The sequence below is a fragment of the Palaemon carinicauda genome, chromosome 35, assembly GCF_036898095.1.
Source record: "Palaemon carinicauda isolate YSFRI2023 chromosome 35, ASM3689809v2, whole genome shotgun sequence".
In the NCBI taxonomy this organism is placed as follows: Eukaryota; Metazoa; Arthropoda; class Malacostraca; order Decapoda; family Palaemonidae; genus Palaemon; species Palaemon carinicauda.
Window position 1 is genome coordinate 36,968,879 of NC_090759.1, and position 7,500 is coordinate 36,976,378.

A 7,500-nucleotide genomic window follows, 5' to 3' on the forward strand; every position below is an offset into this window, starting at 1 on the left:
TATATATATACTGTATATATGTGTGTGAGTTTGTATGCTATACATAAACATAAATATCATATACATATGTTTGTGTATACAGTACATATATACATATACCGTATATATAAATGTCTATATATATATATATATATATATATATATATATATATATATGTGTGTGTGTGTGTGTGTGTGTGTGTGTGTTGCATATACAGCAACAACAACAACAACAACAAAAACAGCCGTTTCTAGGCTACCGCAGGACAAAGACCTCAGACATATCCTTAGTCATGTCTGGGGTTTGGCCATTTTCATCATCACGCTGGCCACTACGAATTAGTGATGGTGGGAGATTCCAGTCGGTTACCTCACAGCAAACTAACCTAGTATGGATGGCCCTGACTATAGTCAATTCTTTTCAGTGAGGCAGCTTTGCACCGACTCGCAGCGGTGCCCTTTTCGCTTGGAAAAGTTTCCAGATCGCTTAATGGTCAGAGAAGATAATTCTAACCAATCAAATAGCAGGAAACGTTTTCCGGACTAAAAGGGCACCGCTGCGAGTCGGTGCAAATGCGCCTCATTAAAACAAATTTAGTATAGTACAGCTTTGCAGATCAAGGTTTCAAATTTTGAAATATAAGGTAAAAACTTCTATAAAAAAGAACAAGGGCGGGAAAAGACACAAGAACAATAAATAATAATAAATAATAACAATAGTGGTGAAAATAATCTAATCGATAATGGTTTCTTTACACAAAGAATTTTAATAATTTATAGTGTTATACAGTTTTGAGTGTTTTCTGAATAATAAGGACGATAATAATAATAATAATAATAATAATAATAATAATAATAATAATAATAATAATAATATAACAATAAATAATAATGATAATAACAATAGTGGTGAAAATAATCTAATCGATAATGGTTTGTTTACATAAAGAATTTTAATCATTTACAGCGTTATAAAGTTTTGAGTGTTTTCTGAATAATAATAATAATAATGATGATAATGATAATAATAATAATAATAATAATAATAACATAGCTTTTCATATATGTTTGGAAAACTTGGCTTGACCTATCCAGTATCTAAATAGGTTTGGCCAAAAATACACGAAAATAATGATAACACGTTAAGGATTTTTTCCCCTGGAGAGGGGGGGGGGGGGGGAGAGGGTTAGGGGGGTAGAGCTAGTTTTATTAACCGCTTTGAATGCTGCAAGTTTTCCACCTTTTAAACTTCAACATCACACGAAATGTCAACGACGCAGAATGCAAATAACTCCTCATTTAAATGAGAAAAATAGATCTCGCTTATTTTTGCAAATGTAAAGGTCACACTGCCTGGTGGGATATGTTTGAAGTCTAAATTTAACAAATGAAATATAGCTAATAACTTTTTGGCACACGGGGCACACACTTTTATGAAGTAGAAGAGCGCGCAGTTGCATACTGTTAAAAAAAAAAAAAAAAAAAAAAAAAAAAAAAAAAAAAAACCGTAATTGCAATCGGAAATTCTTCGTGAAAATATACTGTTCTCAGCCGTGTTTCGGTAAAATACAGGCGACCGTAATTTTACCATACTTTGTCATTGTCTTTTACGGTTTGGTGACCTTAATATCACTCCTTATGTCAATATATCCGTTTTTAAAACGGTAAAAATCATGAAGTAAGTGTTAGCAGGCCTTTACCGATTTTTTATACAATTTTTAACAGTGCATGATTTTAATTACATAAACAAATTAATATAGATTTATGTAACTATAAGTAAATACGTAAATTTATATATTGGGACATTTTCAAGTCCTATATTCGAGTCACAGCTGAAGGCTGATATATGACTATGAAAGACTGTATAACTTCTGTGAAAAGGCATCTTCGGATTTTAAAGATTAAATTTGTCTGCTTTCAGTTTCATCAGATTAGATACTCACCAGAACGTCAGCCGTTCAAGCCCAACCCACCTCTGTGGTGCCCAGCCACAGCAGTGACCACCCCAGTAAACAGCTTAAACTCACGGTCCAAGACTGGGATCGATCTGCTGCCATGCGGATGCTAGGCAAACACGTTACCACTGTACTAGCCAGGAAGCTAAGTTTTATCTTTATCTATCTTATCTGTTTTCATTTACTCCTTTCCATAATTTATTTTATTTATCCTTCTTCTGTGTTTTATGCTTTGCCCTTTATCTTATAATAAGGGTTGTGGTGGCCGATGTGGTAACGTCCCTGATTGGTGAACGCCAGACTGGAGTTCGAGTCCCACTCAGACTCGTTATTTGCTTTGGTCGCTGCAGCCTCAACATCCTTGTGAGTTAAGGATGGGGAGTTTGGGGGAGCAAATAGATCTATCTGCTGAGTCACCAGCAGTCATTGCTTGGCCCTCCTTGGTACTTGGGTGGAGAGGGGGTTTGGATGCTGATCATATGTGTATATGGTCAGTTTCTAGGGCATTGTCCTGCTTGATAAGGGTAATATCACTGTCCCTTGCCTCTGCCATTCATGAGCAGCCTTTAAACTTTTAGTCATCCCTTGATGTTTACGCATGTACGATTTCAAAGGCCTGAGCTTGAATTGTACATAAGAACTTATAACTATATTATCTAATTATAATTCCTTGATTCCAAGTATGTGTCAGTTTAGGAACCTTAAAGGTTTAAAGGTCACTCATGAATGGCAGAGGCAAGGGACAGTGACATTGCCCTAGAAATCAGGACAATGCCCTAGAGACTGACCATATATTATATGCTCAGCGCCCAAGCCTCCTCTCCACCTAAGCTAGGACCAGGGAGGGCCAAGCAGTGGCTGCTGATGACTCAGCAGATAGACCTACAGGCTGCAGATAGACCTATAGGCTCCCCCAAACCCCCCAACCTTAGCTCACGAGGATGGTAAGGTTGCAAACACTAATAGCACTAACGAGTCTGAGCGGGACTCGAACCCCCGACCGGCAAACACCAGGCAGAGACGAAAACATCTTTAAAATATCTAAGGTGTGTGGCTGTTTGTTAATGATTTGGTGAAGTATTCAATGAATAATGAAACAAACATCATGCAATAACGTACTAAACATTGCATAGATGATCTGGCCCTCATGTTTATATTTATACTTCAAGGGTACTACCAGCTAACCTTGAGATGCGGGGATTTTACCAGCCGGTCTGGCTGGTAAAGTTGTCAAAATTCTCGTCCTTGTTTCCTTAACCTTCTGTCTTTTTTATTTTTTTTACTAATTCAAGTATTTTTCTCATCCTTTCTTAATGCTATTATACTACTTTATTCTGAACTAGATAAATCAGGTTACCACAATATCTTGATGCTCGATAATCCATTCCTGTCAAAATTCTCGTCCATGATTCCTTGATCTTCTGTCTTTATTTTTCTTTTTTACTAATTCAAATATTTTTCCACAATATTTCTTAATGTTATTTTACTACTTTATGCTGTACTAGATGAATCAGGTTACCACAATATCTTGATGCTTAATGATCCACTCCTGTCAAAATTCTCGTCCATGATTCCTCACCCTTCTGTTTTTTTTTTTTTTTTCTTTTTTTTTACCAATTTAAATATTTTCCTCATTTCATAATACTATTAGTCTACTCTATGCTCTACTAAACAAAGCAGGTTACCACAATATCCTGAAGCTTAATTGTCCAGTCTTGAAGGAAATGTTTTGAGAATCCTGTTTGAAAATTTTCCTTATGCTCTGGCTAACCAGGATACCAACGCATCTTCCATTCTGTTCTTCAAAACGTGATTTGCATCTTAATAGTATGGTGGTGCATTATAATAAATCCCATTGATATTTGCCTGTATGTTTATGTTTGAAATACTTCCCTTGTTCTTATACAGATTCAAATATAGTAACACTTTAGTTTATTAAATTTCTTTATCGATTAGAATATTTTCAAGGTTATAGCTAGGCTACACTGTTGAAAATTTGCCGCCAAAAAACGGTCAAATTCCTGGTATAAATTTTGCAAGGCCTTTATCGTTGTAAGACGGATATGTTGACCTAAAGAACTGATATTACGTTCACTATCCAGTAAAGAATAATAAAAAAAGTAGGGTAAAAAATTACGGTCGCCTGTATTTTGCTGAAATACGGCTGAGGACGGTATATTTTTAAAAATGTTCGATTAAAATTAAAGTTTACTTTTAGCAGTGTACCTTTTACATATAGTTTAGGATAATTCTCTCAGACGGAATTGATTATTAAGTACAGTTTAAGGTGAGGTAGGAATTGTATGGAAATACTATATAGAGAAAATATATCTGTGGTTGTGATGGCCGATGTGGTAACGTCAGATTGGGGTTCGAGTCCCGCTCAAACTCGTCAGTTTCTTTGGTCATTGCAACCTCACCATCATTGTGAGCTACGGATATGGGGTTTGGGGGAATCTATAGATCTATCTGCTGAGTCGTCAGCAGCCAGTGCCTGGCCCTCCTTGGGTGGAGTGGGCGCTTGGGCGATAATCCTATTATATATGGTCAATCTCTAGGGCATTGTCCTGCTCGATAGGGTAATGTCCCTGTGCCTTGCCTCTGCCATTCATGAGTGGCCTTTAAACCTTTAATGATAAAGGGTTTTTCTTACTTTATCCGATTTGTCTCAATCAAGCTAGTCCCCCAAAGCATCTGGCGAGCTCCGATTGGATACTGATCTAGTTTTTTAGTTTACTGAACTGCCTCTTATTTAAATACCTGCGCTGGCTACTGAACAAGTCGTTCAAATACCTGAACTGCCCTCGAAGCATAAGATTGAAGCACTAGTTTTTATTCCATCGAATTGAGCGCTCATTTTCATCTTTGTTATTCAACAGCGTATAAGACTGACATGTCTTGTTAAGGCTCTGGACACGGATCACATCGTTTTATAAAAAAAAAACTTTTATCTCTGAAGTGGGTAGTGAACTCACTAGTACTACTACTCCTACATTATTATTATTATTATTATTATTATTATTATTATTATTATTGCTATTTCTATTATTATTATTATTGCTATTTCTATTATTGTTGTTGTTGCTGTTGTTAATTATTATTATTATTATTATTATTATTATTATTATTATTACCTAAGCTACAACCCTAGTTGGTAAAGCAAGATGCTATAAGCCCAAGGACTCCAACAGGGAAAATAGCCCAATGAGGAAAGGAAACCAGGAAATAAATAAACGATATAAGATGTAATGAAGAATTATGAAAAAAAAATATTTCGAAAAAATATTAACAACATTAAAACAGAGTGTTCTTATATACACTATAAAAAGGTTTACGTCAGCCTATTCAACATAAAAGAATAAATTTTCTGCAAGATATTTTGGTTATATCTATAATAATCAGAATCAATATACTGGAACAAAATAATTCAACAAACACTCCTTTATTAAATTGGATAATTTTTCACGTTAGTTATAAGCTATATATAAAACGAAATTTATTTTCCCCAAATTTAACGCTACTGCGAATTTCAAAACAATTATGATTACGTATTTTGGTTTTCTCTAGAATTAGAAATTTCCAAATTATTAAAGTCGTATGTGGCATCATGGTGATCAAACTTTAATACGAATAAGTTCAACTTATATCATTTGCCCGTTCTCTCAAGCAAATATATTTTTTCCTGTTGGAGCCCTTGGTCTTATAGCATCCTGCTTTTCCAACTAGGGATGTAGCTTTGCTAATAACAACAACAACAACAACAACAACAATAATAAAAATATTAAATAATAATAATAATAATAATAATAACGATAAATAATAATAATAATAACAATTATAATAATAACGATATAATAATAATAATAATAATAATAATAATAATAATAATAATAGATAAAAACAACAACAAAAACAATAATAATAATATTATTAATGATAACAACAACAGCAATAATAATAATAATAATAATAATAGATAAAAACAACAACAATAATAATAATATTACTAATAATAATAACAACAACAACAATAATAATAATGATGATGATAATAATAATAGATAAAAACAACAACAATAATAATAATAATAATAATAATAATAATAATAGATAAAAACAACAACAACAACAATAATAATAATATTACTAATAATAATAACAACAACAACAACAACAATAATAATAATAATAATAATAATAGGTGGAGTTAAATACTATGGCTGCATCGGCAGAATTCAATTTCTTGTCCAATTTCTCTATTCTTCGGACAATTCATTTTTCAGGATTGCTACATTCAGCTAGCAAGTTGGCGAAGCTCATCAGGGTGAAGGATACAAATCAGGTTAAGGCTGGATGTAATTAATACAAGTACAAGTAATACTCGAAAATTACAACAGGTAAAGTCAGGAGTGGGTTGCGACCCGTTTCGGAATGGAGGAGAAGCCCAGCTCGCTACTGGCGTCCCCCTCGAAGTTGACAGCGACCCCGAGGACGAGGACGCCCCTGATGACGACACCCATGATGATCGACGCCCCGATATCGACAACCCCAACCATGAAGAGGGCCTTGGAGCTGGCTTGAGCTACCCCAACAACATCATTCATTCACTACAAGTCCTTAAGGAGAAGGACTTGAAGAAGAGGAGGACCATCATCTTGAAGAAGCTGGTCACCCTTAATGGCCGAAAGCTGCGGATCCCAGAGGTCCGCCAGGAATACATTAACATCTCCAGCTACGTCCCTACGTCAGTACAGGAGCAGATTCTCAAGATGGGCCTCAATTGCCACTTCATCACCCGACCGAGACCTACCGACAAACGCCTGGAGATGGAATTACTCCTAGATTCTATCCTCAACCTCCAAGAACGTGGTGCCCTCCGGACGACTGACGCCCTTCAGCCGCTTCTGCTCGCCGAGGCCCTTACTGATAGGGGCAGGTACAGCAGCGGCATCGTCTCTAAGGAGATGAGAACTGCTGCTAAAGAGCTCAAACGAGTAGCTGAGGTTACCGTCCGTCGGGCCGACAAGACAGCTGCCTTTGTACTCATCAACACCCACGAGTACCACGAGAAACTGGACGCCATCCTCGCCGACCTGACCAAATTCAAGCGCCTCACGAGCAACCCTGTTGAAGAAATCAAGAGGGAAGCAAATCGTACCATCGAGGCCATTAATGCTGCAACTAACGCCGTACACCTACCCATGATTTCGGGGGATTATGGACCTGGTTACCTCTACGGCAATGTTAAGACCCACAAACAAGGCAACCCACTCCGACCTATCATCAGCCAATGCCCTACGCCTACATACCAGCTGGCCAAGAAACTGAACACGATTTTGACGCCATATGTCCCCGACCGCCACTGTGTGGCCTCCTCTGCCGAATTCCTAGAGAGGATCAAGGACGTCCGCGGCGAGGGGGTCATAGCATCGATGGACGTCGAATCTTTGTTCACTAATGTCCCTGTCGACGAAACCATCGACCTTATCGCCGATAGAGTCTACAGGGACGAGACGACTCCTGAATTAAATATCCCAGAGCAAGCCCTTCGGACCCTCCTTGCCAT

The 7,500-nt window shown here is 36.8% G+C and overlaps 1 protein-coding gene across 2 annotated transcripts in view; it reads right to left on the reverse strand.

Annotated features, from left to right (window-relative positions):
* Positions 1-7,500, reverse strand: part of LOC137627692 (leucine-rich PPR motif-containing protein, mitochondrial-like) — a 180,239-nt gene that overhangs the window by 167,366 nt on the left and 5,373 nt on the right. The gene's annotated exons all lie outside the window — the stretch shown is intronic.